Source organism: Hibiscus syriacus, unplaced genomic scaffold (genome assembly GCF_006381635.1).
Source record: "Hibiscus syriacus cultivar Baekdansim isolate YM2019G1 unplaced genomic scaffold, ASM638163v2 tig00116971_pilon, whole genome shotgun sequence".
Classification (NCBI taxonomy): Eukaryota; Viridiplantae; Streptophyta; class Magnoliopsida; order Malvales; family Malvaceae; genus Hibiscus; species Hibiscus syriacus.
This window is the reverse complement of record NW_024063495.1, coordinates 1008326-1026632: the sequence shown is the minus strand read 5'-3', so window position 1 is coordinate 1026632 and position 18307 is coordinate 1008326.

Below are 18307 nucleotides of genomic sequence, written 5' to 3'. Positions count from 1 at the left end.
AAGCTCAATCCAACCAAATGCACATTCGGGGTAAAATCAGGGAAATTACTTGGCTTTGTTGTGAGTCTGAGAGGAATCGAAATCGATCCGGATAAAGTCAAGGCAATTCAAGATCTTTCAGCACGTCGCACATAGAAAGAAGTTCGAGGGTTCCCTAGAATATTAAATTACATAACTCGATTCATTTCTCAGTTAATTGATAAGTGTGATCCGGTGTTCAAATTACTCAGGAAGAATACCATGAGGTATAGAAGATGAATGCCAAGAGAATTTGGAATTTATCAAGAAATAGTTGTCTAATGGGCCACGTGCTAGGGCAACATGATGAGTAAGAAAAAAATGAGAGATTCATTTATTATTTGAGCAAGAAATTCACCAATTGTGAGATCCGATACTCGTTGATTCAAAAGTTGTGTTATGCTTTAGTTTGGGCAGCCCGGAGACTCAGGCAGTATATGTTATACCATGCCACATGGTTGATATCGAGGATGAATCCATTAAATATTTTATAGAATCTCCAGCTCTAACTCCAACTCTAACTGGCAGATTGTCTAGATGGAATATGTTGTCTGAGTTTGATATTGTCTATGTGAGTCAAAAAACAATAAAAGGGAGTGTTATAGTCGATTTTCTTGTGAGTCATTCCTTGAATCATTACGAGCCTCTAGATTTCAAATTCCCAAACGAGGATTTGATGTGCATCTCTACTAAAGGAGATAGTGCCATATGAGACAAATCATGGAAGTTATACTTTGATGGAGCCTTTAACGCTTTGGGAAAAGGAATTGGGGCAGCATTGATTTCCCCAGAAGAAATCTACTCTCCATTCACCAGAAGATTGAAATTCGTTTCCACCAACATGGCATAATATGAAGCATGTATTATGGGATTAAAAGCATCCATTAAAAGAAAAGTCAAAACACTTAAAGTATATGGAGATTCCTCACTATTAGTGTATCAACTAAAAGGAGAATGGGAGACAAATGACCCAAAATTAATTGAATAACAAAATTTGGTCCTCAAACTATTGAAAAAAATTTAAAGATGTTACATTCAGATATTTTCCCCTAGAGGACAATCAAATGGATGATGTTTTGGCTACGTTGGTTGCGATGTTTAAGGCTAATAGGAAGACAAATATGATGCCAATAAAGATGCAAGTGTATAAAACCCCAACACATTGTTATCTTCTGGAATGAGAAATGGATGACCATCCATGGTACTATGATATCTTATAGTATATGAGATACCAAACATATCCTCCATGTGCATCTAAAATTGATAAGAAAACAATCAGGAGGATGGTAGACGGATACTTCCTCGATGGAGAAATCTTATACAGAAAGGGTGTTGATCAAGTTTTGCTAAGGGTGTGTGACTGTCAAAGAAGCAAAGAGTATAATGGAAGAAGTGCATGGTGGAACGTGTGGAACACATGCAAATGGTTTGTCTATGGCCAGGAAAATCATGATATATGGATATTATTGGGACATGATGCATACATATTGCGTAATTATGTAAAGAGATGCCATAAATACCAGATATATGTGGATAAAATTCAAGCACCACCTTCACCCTTACATGTTATGGGCTCACCTTGGTCGTTTTCCATGTGGGGTATGAACATCATTGGGGCAATCACACCAAAAGCTTCAAATGGACATCGATTCATCTTAGTGGCAATTGATAATTTCACTAAGTGGGTAGAGGTCGCTTCTTATTCTAGTATCACGAGGTCTACAGTTTGCAAGTTCATAAAGAAAGAAATAATCTTTCAATATGGGTTTCCAGAAAGAATCATCATAGATAATGATATTAATTTGAATAACAAGATGTTGAAAATATTTTGTGTTTCGATATAACAAATTAAATTTAAATGAATTTTAAGATTTTACAAATGATTTTCTTAGTATATTCGATTTAATTAATTGAATATCAAATTATTACTCCAAGTCTTTTAAGATCAATTTCAAACCTTAGTAAATGTGTAAAATTGTGTTTTATACTTAATATATTTTTGAAATAATTTTCACAAAGTATTTTGAACCAAAATCAAGCCTAAAATCAATTTTTTAGAGTGATGCACCGATGCACCAATCCATGCATCGATGCACCATATATTAAATTGAACATCGAATGCATTTGATGCATCGATGCACCAGCCATGCATCGATGCACTCTGGCTATTTTGAAACATCGAATGCACTTGATGCATCGGTGCACTCTTAGTGCACCGATGCACTAAGGGTCCAACGGTCAAAATATTTGAATTTTACACTGATTCACCGATGCACTGACGCTCCCAACTATTTTAATTAATTGTTTTCACACTTAAACGGCTATATTGACTCCATTAAGCATCCCCAACGTTCAGAATCATTTGAAGCTGTATTTAAACAAGCTTATAAGCCATTCATCAACAACAAGAAACATCAGGCAACTAGAATCAAGAGAGAATTAAAGAGAAAGCATTAAACCTCAAGTTTGAGCATTTCAAGCATATTTTTCATTCAATATTAATTTTGCTTTCAAGAACACTTATTGTGCTCAATTGTATTCATTCTTGAGTGTTCTTTTCTTTATTCTAGAATTGTGCAAACAATCTACCTTGTGAGAATTTCCTTGTAAGTTTGCAAATTTGTATTGTTCTCTTTGGGAGAGAGTGTTCTCAAGAATTTGGGGTATAATTCTTGAGGGTTTTTAAGGTTACTCTTTGTCCTCAAAAGAAAGACAAATTAGTGAATTTGTGGAAAACCCTTAGTGTAGATAGCTAAGGTAGTGGACGTAGACTTTGGTTGAGAAAGTCGAACCACTCTAAATCGCTGTGCAATTTCTTTCAATTTTCTGCAAAAGCTTCCACCAAAATTTTTATTGCCAATTTACCCCCTCTTGGTCGATTCCGTCAATCAATTAACTCAACAATTGGTATCAGAGCCTAACTCATTTGAAGGTTTAATCACCTCTTGAGTCGATTCGGGAAGAGTTACATCGATAATCAAAGTCATCAATGGCCTCTACTTCAAACTTCGACTCCGGTCTCGATTCGATGCCCGTCAACAAGCCTCTTTTCTTCAATGGGCTAATTATGCCTATTGGAAAAATAGAATGATGTACTTCATTCAAGCAAGTGACATGGAAGCATGGAATGTCGTAGAAGAAGGATACTTCAAGCCTCTCACTCATATAAGATTATGGAGTGAAGGAGAGACAAAAATGTTCCAGCTCAACTCCAAAGTCATCCATATCATATTTTGTGCTCTTGGACCAGATGAATACGAAAGAGTTCCATCTTGTACAACCGCCAAAGAAATATGGGACAAACTTCAAGTCACTCATGAAGGTACCGATGAGGTAAAGAAATCTAAAATTAGTATTCTAACGCATAGTTATGGAAATTTTAGGATAAAACCAAATGAAGATATCAAAGCTATGACGGATAGATTCTCAACGATTGTCAATGGTCTCAAATCATATGGAGAGATCATTTCAAATGAAAAGCTTGTGAGGAAGTTAGTATACTCCATCCCAAAATCGTGGCAATCAAAGAAGACGGCAATCATCGAGTCTAAGGATCTACCATCCTTAACTCTTGAAGAGCTAATCAGTTCAGTCCTCACTCATGAAATGATGCTTGAAGATGAGGTGGACCTTGATAATATTGAAGAGACACCAAAGGAGAAAGAGAAGAAGAAAAACATTGGAGTTGCTCTCAAATCCACAAAAAAATGAGAGTGATTCGGATGAAGATGACGATGAAGAGAAAATGGCATTGTTTGCCAAACGGTTCATAAAAATGATGAGACCTTACCGAGGAAGAAAATTCAAACGAAATGAAGGCCTCAAAAATGAACCAAAAGAGAAGGACCCGATCATTTGCTATGAATGCAAAAAGCCAGGGCATGTCAAATATGATTGCCCACAGCTGAAGAGAAAGGGTCAATCAAAGAATAAGCATAAGGCTCATGTGGCTACATGGAGCGATGAAGAAGGTTCTGATGAAGAGGAACAAGAAGTAGCAAACTTGTGCTTGATGGCATTCGGGGAAGATTCTAAGGTAACCTCTAACTCATCTGATTTTGATGATTTATCCTATGATGAGTTATTAGAGGAATATAATGGATTGGCTTTGGATTATGAGAAATTGTTTTTAAAATATAAAAATGTTGTTTCAAAATTGAAAAATGAAAATAAACTCATATCCAAAACCAACAACGATCTTGAAAGTAAAATCAAAGATTTGCAAATCAAACTAGAAGAGTTTGAAAAGAAAATTTTGGATTTGCAAAATTTACTTTCAAAGGTCAATGGTGATCATCAAAAGAAAATTGATGATCTTAAATTTCTTTTGATAAAGTTGGAACAAAACGTTTTGAAAATGGAGAAAATTCAAAATCCAACTTTGTTAGAAAAAGTTTTAGAAACTACAATCATAGAGGTCCCCAAAGAACCTCTAATGGAAAAATCGTTAGAAGTATGTGGGTTCCAAAAGAACTCATTACTACTAAAGATAAAGATATCCTACACAAATGGATACCTAAGGGGACTAGGATTTTGGAAACTAATGAATATGGACCCAAAAGAATTTGGGTACCAAAAATCAAAAATTAATCTATGTTTGTAGGGAAAGGAACATTACTACAAGGCACGTGAAACAAATTCAAATTCATGGTACCTTGATAGTGGATGCTCAAGACACATGACCGGAGACAAAAGTCGGTTCATTGAGCTTAACGCCAAAAATGGAGGAGATGTGGCTTTTGGAGACAATTCAAAAGGTCACATTGAAGGTATTGGTACTATTGGTAATACCTCTTCCATACAAATTAAGAATGTTTTATATGTGAATGGATTAAAGCATAATCTATTGAGTATTAGTCAATTTTTGGATAAGGGATTCAATGTCATGTTTGATATTAATGGTTGTAAAGTCATTGACATTGCATCTAATCAGATTATGCTTGTTGGTCATAGAATAGGAAACATATACATGGTGCATTTAGATTCTATTGATATGAATAATTTGTGCATAGTTGCTAAGGATGAACATGATAGTTGGTTATGGCATAGGAGACTAGGACATGCTAGTATGAATATTTTGCAACGGCTAATTCAAGGTGATTTAGTTTGAGGGTTGCCTAAGCTTAAATTTGATATTGATAAAATCTGTGATGCTTGTGCTAAAGGAAAACAAAAACGAGTTTCTTTTAAATCCATTAATGTCGTATCAACTAGTAGAGTATTACAATTGATCCATATAGATCTTTTTGGGCCAACTAGAACTACTAGCTTGGGTGGAAAACAATATGCATTTATCTTGGTAGATGACTATTCAAGATATACTTGGGTTCTATTCTTAAGTACTAAAGATGAAGCATTAGAAAATTTCATCACATTTTCAAAACTAATCCAAAACGAAAAAGGTTACTCTATCACTAGTGTTAGAAGTGATCATGGAACTGAATATGAAAATCTTGGATTTAATGAGTTTTATAATTCTAATGGTATTAGCCATAATTTTTCAGCACCTAGAACCCCTCAACAAAATGGAGTTGTTGAGAGGAAAAATCAAACTTTAGAAGAAATGGCTAGAACCATGCTTTGTGAAAATAATTTGCCAAAATATTTTTGGGCGAAAGCCACAATACCGCTTGTTATGTTGTAAATCGAGTAATGATTAGGCCAATTTTAAAGAAAACTCCATATGAAATTTTCAAAATTAAAAAGCATAACATTAGCTATTTTCAACCTTTTGGATGTAAATGTTTTGTTTTAAACAACGGTAAAGAAAACCTTGGCAAATTTGATGCTAAAAGTGATGAAGGAATTTTTCTGGGTTATTCCTTAAATTCTAAAGCTTATCGAGTATTTAATAAAAGAACTTTAGTTGTAGAAGAGTCTATACATGTTGTTTTCGATGATAATCCCCTTCCGATGAAGGATTCTTGTGTGAATAATGATGTAGGTATTATAAATACAAATGAAGTTAGACATGACGTTGAAGAACCATCATCAAAGGAAGAATCAAAAGATGAGGTAACTCATGATCCTCTTGAGAATCCAACCATTGAAGAAAGGGAAGTATCTTATCCAAGAGAGTACAACTATGTCAAGGATGGTGAGATTATAGGTGATCCATCCAAAGGGGTAACAACTCGATCTTCTCTTAGAAATATTTGTAATTATGTTGCATTTATTTCATGCATAGAGCCTAAGAATATTAAAAAAGCATTAAAAGATGAACATTGGATTATGGCTATGCAAGAAGAATTAAATCAATTTGAGAGAAGTAAAGTATGAACATTAGTTGAAAGGCCTAGTAATAAATCTACTGTAGGTACTATATGGGTATTTAGGAATAAGCTTGATGAGAGTGGTAATATAGTGAGAAACAAGGCTAGACTTGTTGCTCAAGGGTACTCAAGAAGAGGGCATAGACTATGATGAAACATACGCTCCCGTGCTAGGATGAAAGCAATTAGAATGTTATTAGCATTTGCATGTTTTCATGAATTTAAATTATATCAAATGGATGTTAAAAGTACATTTTTAAATGGTTTTATAAAAGAAGAAGTGTATGTGGAACAACCTCCAGGTTTTGAAGATTCAAAATTTCCTGATCATGTTCTTAAATTGACAAAAGCACTTTATGGTTTAAAACAAGCTCCAAGAGCTTGGTATGAAAGATTGTCAAACTTTTTAATTGAAAAAGGTTTTTCAAAAGGGAAGGTTGACACTACATTGTTTTTAAAGCATAAAGGTAAAGATTTATTAGTAGTTCAAATTTATGTTGATGATATAATATTTGGTTCTACTAATGATGCTCTTTGCTAATAATTTTCTAAGCTAATGCAAAGTGAGTTTGAGATGAGCATGATGGGGAGCTCTCATTTTCTTGGGACTCCAAATCAAGCAAAGAAAGATGGCATCTTCATCAATCAAGCTAAGTACGTCAAAGATATGCTCAAGAAGTTTGGAAAATGGCAAACCTCATGACACTCCAATGAGCTCTTCAACAAGCTTGATTTAGATGAAGGAGGTAAATGTGTAGATGTTAAATTATATAGGTCAATGATTGGATCTCTACTTTATCTAACTGCAAGTAGACCGGACATTATGTTTAGTGTTTGCTTATGTGCTAGATTTCAATCATATCCTAAGGAATCACATTTACTAGCTGTTAAGAGAATCTTTAGATACCTTAAGGACACTCCTAGTTTAAGACTTTGATATCCTAGAGACTCTAGCTTTAGCTTGCATGCTTTTTCTGATGCGGATTATGGAGGATGCAAATTAGATAGGAAAAGCACCTCCGGTACTTTCCAATTCCTTGAAAATATGTTGATTTCTTGGTTTTCAAAGAAACAAAATTGTGTTGCATTATCTACCACTGAGGCGGAATACATTTCAGCGGGTAGTTATTGTGCACAAGTTTTATGGATGAAACAATAACTTTTTGATTATGGAATTGAAGTATGTACTATTCCTATCAAGTGTGACAATACTAGTTCTATTTGTCTCACTAAAAATCCCATCCAACACTCTAGAACTAAGCACATTGAAATAAGACATCACTTCATTAGAGACCATGTCACTAAGGAAGATGTAGTTCTAGAATTTGTTGATACTTTGCACCAATTAGCGGATATCTTTACAAAACCTTTAGAAAAAGAAAGATTTTGGACACTTAGGAGAGAATTAGGTTTAACTGACCTATCTTCACTTAGTGTTTAAAATAGTTTTTAGCACTTTTAAGAATAAATGAAAAATGCTTATAATGATAATTTTTGATTGCATTTTTTGCTATTAGTTAGGGGGTTTATGTTATTGGTGAAAATTAATTTATGTTCAAATTATTTAAAAGATTAATTTGATTGATTGAAATGGTTAATTTTCAATATATGAGTTGCCAAGACCACTAGAGCTAATTAATTTAGCATTTTGAGTCTTTAAAACAGATTTTTGGACATTTTTGTGCTTCATGCACCGACGCACTTAACAATGCATCGATGCATCCATTTGAATGTGCATCGATTCATCATGTTGATGCACCGATGCACTCCTTGAATGTGCATCGATGCACGAGGTCATGCATCGATGCATCCGTCGGGTTTTAGGTTAAAATGCCTCATTTTCTTCATTTTCTCAAAACCTAAAATCTAATCTCTCCAAGTCGTTTGTCCCTCTCACTCTAAAAACTCCATTCTTGCTCAAAATCAATGATTTTTCGTCGGAATCTTCAAGTTTTTCAACTTGCAAACCTGCTTCAATCATTAAATCGTGCAAAACAACTCCTCATCCCTCTCAATCCGAATTTTCAAGGTATTTTTCTAAAAACCTCTATTTTACAAACTTTGATTTTAGAACTAGTTTGATTAGTTCTAGAATGTATATTATATCGGGCATTGATTGTTTGTTGGTTCTAAACTAGATTTTACTACCAATTTCATCAAAAACAAACAATTTTTCAAAAAATTTTAATTTCGAAATTTAAAAAAAATTATTATGATTTCGAAAATTAGTAAGATTTTTTATTTAATTGTTTTGTTTTCATGAAAACTATATTATGATTATCAAATAGTTTCAAAAATGCCATTAGGATATGGTTTAGAGAACCTTGAATTATTGAGGACTCATTTGAGTTTTGGGATTGATTATGCATACTGTGTTTCAAATTAGGTGACATTCCTTCTGATTTCCTTTAATCATGTCAAATCCTAAACGACCTAGGTCATCTTTGAGTCGATCAAACCAAAACCGTCCTCCCGTTCTTCAACCTCCTAATCACGGTCCTCCTCCACCTTCATCTCTATTAGGGTCTTGTTTTAACATGCCTGAGCGTCGTAGAGACGAATTATACTCTAGGTACAGAAACTCTTTCCAAACTTATAGAATCCGTGAAGAGCGTGTTCCTTCTCTTCAAGTTATGGTTGACATTGATTTCGAATACCTTCCGATTCTTAAAGCTTGGAAGTTTGATAAATTGTTTAAGCTTAAACATATCGTCTATCAACAATTGATCCGCATTTTCTATTCCAATGCGGTGTGTATTCAAAATGAAACTCAATGTGGAATTATAGCCATTAGATCCTATCTGTTAGGCCAATATATTAATATTGACCCCGAAACTTTAAATGATAATGGTGTATATAATGAAAGTGAAAATGTGGAATATCCCTATGTTCCAAACTCAAGTATTAGTACTCTACGATCTCATCACGATCGTTTTCTCCATTTGATGATCTCTTGGTGGTTTAGACCATCCGGAGGTAGTACTCCACACTTCGTGCTAGGGATTTATGATGGATGTATTGTCTTAAAAATAAAATCAAAATAAATCTGCCCCACATTATTCATCAACTAGTGACATCATAAACATTGTTCCTTCAAACATGTTGAAACATTGATTTATGGATGTCTTCTTAGCAACCTCTTTATCAAACTTGGTCTAGACGTTTCTCTTGACAATCCTATCCCACTTCAAAATCAAATCAATCTCACATCTTTGAAGAAAGCAGATTGGAAACAAGACGAGGTTATCGGTCAATGGGTTTTTAGACCCGGAAAGCAAACTCCGAGAGCTAGTTCCTCACGAGCTGCTCCTAGCTCCTCTCGTGCTCCTCTTCCTCCAGCTCCGGCTGATGACGATGATCCTGAATTTCAAAAACTTATGCAAGACATCGATGATCACGTACCTAATGACGAGCCTGCACCGGAACCAGCTCCACAAGAAGAACAAATGCCTCCATATTTTTGTTCGTTTTTGGAGACATTTGATTTACGGTATGCGTCCATGGATTCGTGTTGCACATTCATTGAGTCCCAGCTCTCTACCTTGGGAGCTCAACAACAAGATATAAATGATCATTTGGATGCACTCTCACTTGAGATGAGAGCTCGTTACCCTCCTCCTCCTCCCGATCCTTCAATGGATGAATAGACTTATCTTTCTTGATTGTTTTGGGATGAACATGAATTTTTAAAACATTTTGGATATCTTTCTTTGATTGTTGGATGATGTTGATATTTTATATATTTGGTTGTTACAACATGTGCATCATTTTTTTTAGTTGAAATATATCATTTACATTTCAATTTTATTATGAATATTGATTATGAAACTAATGGCTAACTCTCTTTTGATTGTGATCTTAGCAGCTTAAGCTATATATATATATATGTATATAGTTATTTAATCAATTGGCTATATTTTTCACTAACTTGTTTAAAACATTTTGAAGCTTTTTGATTTAACAAAAAGGGGGAGAGATGTTAAGTGTTTTTAAAGGGGAGAAGTGTTTTAGCAAGGGGGAGTAATTTTTCAAATTTTTAAAAAATCTTAAAATAACACAAATGTTTTGTTATATCAAAAAGGGGGAGATTGTTGAAAACATTTTGTGTTTCGATATAAAAAATTAAATTTAAATGAATTTTAAGATTTTACAAATAATTTTCTAAGTATATTCAATTTAATTAATTGAATATCAAATTATTACTCCAAGTCTTTTAAGATCAATTTCAAACCTTACTAAATGTGTAAAATTGTGTTTTATACTTAATATATTTTTGAAACAATTTTCACAAAGTATTTTGAACCAAAATCAAGCCTAAAATCAATTTTTTAGAGTGATGCACCGATGCGCCAATCCATGCATCGATGCACCATGAATTAAATTGAACATCGAATGCATTTGATGCATCGATGCACCAGTCATGCATCGATGCACTCTGGCTATTTTGAAACATCGAATGCACTTGATGCATCGATGCACTCTTAGTGCACCGATGCACTAAGGGTCCAACGGTCAAAATATTTGAATTTTACACTGATGCACCGATGCACCATGGGTATGCATCGATGCACTGACGCTCCTAACTGTTTTAATTAATTGTTTTCACACTTAAACGGCTATATTGAATCCATTAAGCATCCCCAACGTTCAGAATCATTTGAAGCTGTATTTAAACAAGCTTAGAAGCCATTGATCAACAACAAGAAACATCAAGCAACTAGAATCAAGAGAGAATCAAAGAGAAAGCATCAAACCTCAAGTTTGAGCATTTCAAGCTTATTTTTCATTCAATATTCATTTTGCTTTCAAGAACACTTATTGTGCTCAATTGTATTCATTCTTGAGTGTTCTTTTCTTTGTTCTAGAATTTGTGCAAACAATCTACCTTGTGAGGATTTCCTTGTAAGTTTGTAAATTTGTATTGTTCTCTTTGGGAGAGAGTGTTCTCAAGAATTTGGGGTATAATTCTTGAGGGTTTGTAAGGTTACTCTTTATCCTCAAAAGAAAGACAAATTAGTGAATTTGTAGAAAATCCTTAGTGTAGATAGCTAAGGTAGTGGACGTACACTTTGGTTGAGAAAATCGAATCACTCTAAATCGATGTGTAATTTCTTTTAATTTTCTGCAAAAGCTTCCACCAAAATTTTTATTGCCAATTCACCCCCCTATTGGTTGATTCCGTTAATCGATTAACTCAACACAAGATGATGAATAAACTTTGTGTGCAATTTAAGATAAAACATGCTAATTTTGTAGTCTACCGTCCAAAAATAAATGGGGCAGTATAAGCATCAAACAAAAACATCAAAAGAATCGTTACGAAAATTACAAACACTTATAGAGATTTCCATGAGAAATTACCCTTTGCCCTATATGGGTATAGGATGATTGTGCGTGCATCGACAGGAGCAACCCCTTTCTTTTTGGTCTTTAGAACAAAAGCAGTCATACTCATTGAGGTTGGAATTCCATCACTTTGAGTCTTGAAAGAAGTAGAGTTAGATGAAGCAGAATGGGTTCAATCTCAAGTTGATCAATTGAATCTCATCGAAGAAAAGAGACTAACTATATGTCACAGACAGATGTACCAAAAAAGGATAATGAGAGCCCATGATAAGAAAGTTCACCCAAGAGAATTTCGAGAGGTAATATAGTGCTTAAAAAGATCTTGCCAATCCAGAAAGATTTTCTTGTGAAATGGATGCCTAATTAGGAAGGGTCGTACATTGTCAAAAAGGCCTTTTCTAGAGGAGCATTGATTTTGGCAGAGATGGACGGAAAAGTGTTGAGGAAACCAATAAATTCACTCTGTCAAGAAATATTACACCTAAGAAAAGAAAAAGTGAAAAGAAAAGAAAAAAAGAAAAAAAGAAAAATTATGAAAATGGAAATAAGGGTTCAAGATGAAACCCTTCAAAGGGCGTCTTCAAACCAAAGGAAGGATTTGAGTTGAAAACCTGAAAATGCGGCTCAAATGCATTTTAATGTTGGGGCATCCGACAAATAAACTCTCTCGAAAGCCTAATAGTTCATGAAAGACTTCACATTTGCATACAGCTCCGCAACTGTAACACCCTTAACCCATATTCGACCAGAATATGAGTATGATGTGTCACATTGACTTTTCAAACTTTGACATTTAAAGAAAAACAGGGAAATTTCAAACTTTCATTAAAACCAAATACATTAATTTACATAAAAGATACCACAAAATACAACATCAATCAGAGCATTCTTAATTAACCACTTATTACATGCAACACTCTATACACAACCAAAATACCTACTTTGTCAATTACTTCTGATCTAATCTTTTAGTAGTGATGTTGTTCTTGTCGCCTATATTACTGCTTTTCATGATTCTTGGTACCTACGTATAAATCACTTACACGCTAAGTCATAGACTTAGTGAGGCATAATATAAATATAAATATAAATATATATATATAACAATACATTCATGAACATGCATTCTTACCATCTGATCATGACATCTTTATTTGTATGCATCTATTTCACTATAACATATATGACGGTAATATACACATATAAAACATATATTCTTATGCTAATTCCAGTTTAACTTATCTTTGAATTGCCCATGTACATTATGGAGAACAAAGGTATGTGAGTACATAGAGGTTGTGCACTATGTTGTCACCACAACTCGTATAATTCCCTCAAGGGGCACTGAATATTTGTCCCGAAAGTGTGCACTATGTTGTCACCACAACTCGTATAATTCCCTCAAGGGGCACTGAATATTTGTCCCGAAAGACCATTATGTCCCGGAGGATCACTTATTGTTCCGAAGAACCACTATGTCCCGAAGGACCACTGATAATCCCTCGACTCTTGGCATGCCAATTATACCTATAGCTCTCATATTAAATAACATAGGCTTAATTATAAATACATTTCTCATTTCATATCTCTTTCATCACTGTCCATGTAAACATATAAGTCACTTTATATGATCATTTTCATTATTTCACATATCTGGAAGAATTCTATGATAATGGCATTCATTCATATAATACCATATTAATCATGAATGAAAAATGCATGAAATCACTATAACGTTAACACATATATATGTATGCATGTGCATGAATATAAAATCATAAATTCAATGATAAGAGATAGACTTATCGCAAGTCTTGTCTCAATTCCATTTCATCTAGGATATGCACTCACCTTGGCCTTGCTTATTTTGACTTGATCCTAATCCTTTGTTTGTTCTGGAATGAAATTACGTTCTATATCTACATAGTAATACATTGATACTAATCAGTATACTAATTAATAAATTCTAAACTATCACTCCTTAGGCAAAAAAGAAGTTATTTTCATCTTTTAATGAAGGTATGCATCGATACACTATACCATATATCGATGTATCCCTTGACGGGTGCATCGATGCATAATCTATGCATCGGTATATAAATCCCATTCGATGTTTGTATTTTAAGGGGGTGATTCGATGCACTACTTGTGCATCGATACACTAATAGCATTCGATGTTTTTATTTTTATTTTAAAGAAGTGCATCGATACACTTCATGTGCATCGATGCACATTGAACAATTTCTGGGTTTTCACCCTTGATGCATCGATACACATTGAATGTGCATCAATGCACATAGCCCACAAATGTTATTTTAGCACGACAATCTCTTCATAATCTTCTCAACACTTCATATTTACACTCTTTTTATATCCTTAACTTGCATATACCTACTTAAACTAATTAATACCCATTCAATACCTCTTAAACTTAAAAATCAAATCCTCCACATAGATTTTAAGAATCTTCCTCAATTTCTAGCATGTTCTAAATCTAATTTTAACACTTCGTATGTCTTAATTAAGTCGATGACAAGTCAAATTCAACCTCCGATTTCAAAAATGAACTTTTTTTCAAAATTTCATTCAAGAACTCCTTATCTTTAATTCTTCCTACACCCTTCATCTTGTTGTTTTAAAGCAAATTAAACTTTCCTTAAGCTTAATTAGCATCTAAGGATCAAAACAAAACTTAAATTTCAGCAAACAATTAGCTCATGAAAAATTTTACCTTTGTTTTGACCTTTTTCACGTTTAGGAGAAAAGAAGAGAAGAAGAGAACTCTGGAACCTTGTTTTTCTTTCTTCTCTTCCACGTGGAGCTAATAAATAAATCCCTTCTTTAATTATTTTTCCTTGCAAAAAACCATTATATCCTTCTATTGAAAAATTTTACCTTTGTTTTGACCTTTTTCACGTTTAGGAGAAAGAAGAGAAGAAGAGAACTCTGGAACCTTGTTTTTCTTTCTTCTCTTCCACGTGGAGCTAATAAATAAATCCCTTCTTTAATTATTTTTCCTTGCAAAAAACCATTATATCCTTCTATTTTTTCTTCTTTGTAATTTAACCCTATACCAAAATACAATATTATTCAATTATTCTGTTTTAGTCATCAAATTCTGAATTTTTACAATTTAGTCATTAACCTGGTATTGAGGATGTTACAAATCTCCCCCTAAAGAAAATTCGTCCTCAAATTTTCATTGCACGAAAAGATGGGGGTACTGATTCCTCATATCCTCTTCACGCTCCCATGTTGCTTCCTCTACTTTGTGATTTCTCCACAATACTTTGACTAATGGAATAGTCTTGTTCCTTAATTGCTTAATTTCATGAGCTAAAATTTGAATCGGTTCTTCCTCATATGTTAAATCTGGTTGAATCTCCATCTCTTTTGGATTCACAATGTGGGAGGGATCATATCTATACTTCCGAAGCATTGAGACATGGAATACATCATGAATCTTTTCCATTTCAGGTGGTAATGTCAATTGATATGCCACTGGTCCAACTCTCTTTACAATCTCATAAGGTCCAATGAATCAAGGACTTAACTTTCCTCTTCGACCAAATCTCAAAACCTTCTTCCAATGAGACACTTTGAGAAACACTTTATCTCCTATTTGATATTTGATCTCCTTTCTCTTTAGATCCGTGTATGATTTCTGTCTATCAGCTGCTGCTTTGAGATTACTTTGAATTACTTGAACATTTTCTTCCACTTCCTGGATCAACTTCGGACCAAGAATTTCTTTGTCTTTAAGCTCGAACCAATTTAGAGGCGTACGACATCTTCTTCCTTAAAGAGCTTCATAAGGTGCCATTTTGATGCTTGATTGATAACTATTGTTGTATGCAAATTCAGCAAGAGGCAAGTACATTTCCCATGATCCTTTGAACTTGATAACACAAGCTCTCAACATATCTTCCAAATTTGGATTGTTCTCTCGGATTGCCCATCGGTTTGTGGATGGAACACTGTACTAAAGTTCAACCGAGTTCCCAACGCTTTATGTAATGATTTTCAAAACCGTGAAGTAAATCTAGGATCTCGATCCGAAACAATAGAAACAGGTACACCATGTAGATGTATAATCTCTCTGATATATAACTCAACATACTTATCCATGGAAAAGTCAACTCGTACTGTAATAAAATGAGCTGACTTAGTCAATCTGTCTACAATCACCCAAATGGAATCTCTTTTATTCAGGGTCAAAGGTAACCCCGTTACAAAATCCATTGTTACATTCTCCCATTTCCACTAAGGAATAGACATAGGTTGCAACAGTCCGGACGAAACTTGATGTTCAGCTTTGACTTGCTGACACGTCAAACATTTGGATACGAATTTCGTAATGTCTCTATTCATTCCAGGCCACCAATATCGACTCTTAAGATCCATATACATTTTATTTCCTCCCGGATGCAAAGTCAATGGACTACAATGAGCTTCCGTTAACAAGTCTTTCTTCTACTCATCATCATCTGGAATCACTAGCCTCCCTTGATAATATAGGTTCCCATCAGCTTTCACTTCATAATCCATAACCTCTCTATTCCTTATCTGGTGTAACTTCTTTAAACATTTTTCATCTCTAGCTTGCAATTCTTTAATTCGATCTAGCCATGATGGCTTGAGAGTCAATTCTGTACATATGGCACCGTCTCCTCTTAATGATAGTCTGGCATCCAAAGCTCTTAAGGCTGCAAACGTCTTTCGACTTAAGGCATCCGCTACCACATTCGCTTTCCCCGAATGAAAATCAATCACTACATCATAATCCTTTAAGAATTCCACCCATCTTCGTTATCTTAAATTTAACTCCTTCTGAGTCATCAAATATTTCAAACTCTTATGATCTGTATACAAGTGGCATCGCTCACCATACAAATAGTGATGCCAGATCTTAAGTACAAATACTACTGCAGCCATCTCTAGATCATGCGTGGGATAATTCTTCTCATGTGGTTTGAATTGCCTCGATGCATAAGCTACCACTTTACTTTCTTGCATTAACACGTATCCCAACCCGCTATTAGACGCATCACTGTACACTACAAAGTTCTTGTCAGACTCGGGTTGAACCAAGACTGGAGCTTCTGTCAAAATCTTCTTTAACTTTTAAACTCTCTTGGCACTCCGAGTCCAAGTAAATTTACCTCTTTCTCAATAACTTGGTTAGGTAATGCTATTATCAAAAATTTTAACGAACCTTCGGTAATAGCAGCTAACCCTAGAAAACTCTGAACTTCTGACACATCTTTGGAACTTCCCACTCTAAAAAACTTAATCTTTGGGGATACTCGAATCCCTTCTGCATAAATTACATGTCCCAGAAACATCACTTCCTTCAACCAAATTTCACATTTGGAGAGTTTAGCATAAAGCTTCTTTTCTCTCAAAGTTTGTAGAACGATCTTCAAATGCGAACTATGCTCTTCTTCCGACTTCGAATACACTAAAATATCGTCAATGAATACCACAATGAATCGATCCAAATAGGGTTGAAATATTCAGTTCATAAGATACATGAAAGCAATTGGAGCATTTGTAACTCCAAACGGCAGTACGATAAACTCATAGTGACCATATCTCGTTTTGAATGTTGTCTTTGGAATATCTTTATCTTGAATCTTCAATTGATACCCAGAACATAATCACTTCGAAAACACTGAAGCTCCCTTTAACTGATCAAACAAATCATCAATTCGGGGAAGGGGATACTTATTCTTGATAGTCACTTTATTGAGTTGCCTATAATCAATGCAAAGACGCATGGATCCATCCTTCTTTTTGACGAACAAAACTGAAGCTCCCCTTGGTGAGACACTCGGTCTGATAAACCCTTTGTCCAGTAATTCTTGTAATTGGATCTTTAATTCTTGCAACTCTTTTGGGGTCATTCTGTATGGTGACTTGGCAATAGGTGCAGTTCCCGGCATTACTTCAATCTGAAATTCTACCTCTCTGTCTGGAGGTAAACCCGGTAACTCTGCAGGAAAAACGTCAGAAAACTCTCTGACTATAAGAATTTCTTCAATCCCCTTCTCTTTTGCTCTCACGTCCAGCACACTTGCAATAAACCCTTGACATCCCTGTAGCAATAACTTCTTTGCTGACATCACTGATATTACATTAGTCAATGAGTTTCATCCTTCACTAAATAAAATAACTTTTATATCTTCTGAACTTCTCAACGTTACTCTTTTCATTCTACAATCAACATTAGCGTAATAACGATATAACCGGTCCATTCCCAGTATCATCTCAAATTCGTCAAAAGGTAATTCCATCAGATTAACAGGGAATTTAATTCCCTGAATCCGTATGGGACACCCTCGACACACCATATTGACTCGAGCACTGCGTCATAATGGATTAGTCACTATTACCTCACTGCTAGTAGATTCTAACGGAATATTCAATTCTTTCACTAACTTACTGCAAATGTAAGAATATATGGACCCCGAATCAATCAATACAAACACATTCTTGTCATACAACTGAAAGATACCTGCTATTATTTCTGAGTCATTTCTATCCTCGCTAGTCTTGAGATTATACACCCAAGCTGTGGAGGGTATCTCTTGTGGAGTCGAGGATTCTGGCTGACTTCTTCCTCTACCTCTACCTCTTCATCTCTGTGTAGCCGAGACAGACCTCTCTGG